Below are 478 nucleotides of genomic sequence, written 5' to 3' on the forward strand. Positions count from 1 at the left end.
AGATATGACAGAATACCCCATAAATATGACAAAAAAAAACAATAAACAGTAATAACAGCAAAATTTTTTGTGATCCTAAATAAAATATGGAAAATAATAATCAAGCTTCAATATCCCACTTAATTCATCTCTGCCTAGAAGGAATGTTGTTTTTAAAAATGTTCCGAGGTTTTTTGAAGACTGTTGTTCCCGTCAAAGGCCCTTTTTCAGAGCCTGAAATCACGCAAGAGGCTGCTATGATCCTTCAAACATTCGTGTCAACAAGGCTCCCGTTGGGGGGAAAAGGGAAAAATTTAAAAATTGTTATTATACAACTTTCATGGAAAATAAAAGCAAGGAGAGGGGAAAAAATGTATCCCTTTCTGAGACCATTTTAAGGTTAGCTTTTTAAGAAATACCAAAAATGGCCCTCTTCAAAAGAAAAGTTTTTGAAGATTACAACCCAAAAAACCAAAAAAAAAATTTTTAAATTTTCCCT

Source organism: Penaeus monodon, chromosome 21 (genome assembly GCF_015228065.2).
Source record: "Penaeus monodon isolate SGIC_2016 chromosome 21, NSTDA_Pmon_1, whole genome shotgun sequence".
NCBI classification, from domain to species: domain Eukaryota; kingdom Metazoa; phylum Arthropoda; class Malacostraca; order Decapoda; family Penaeidae; genus Penaeus; species Penaeus monodon.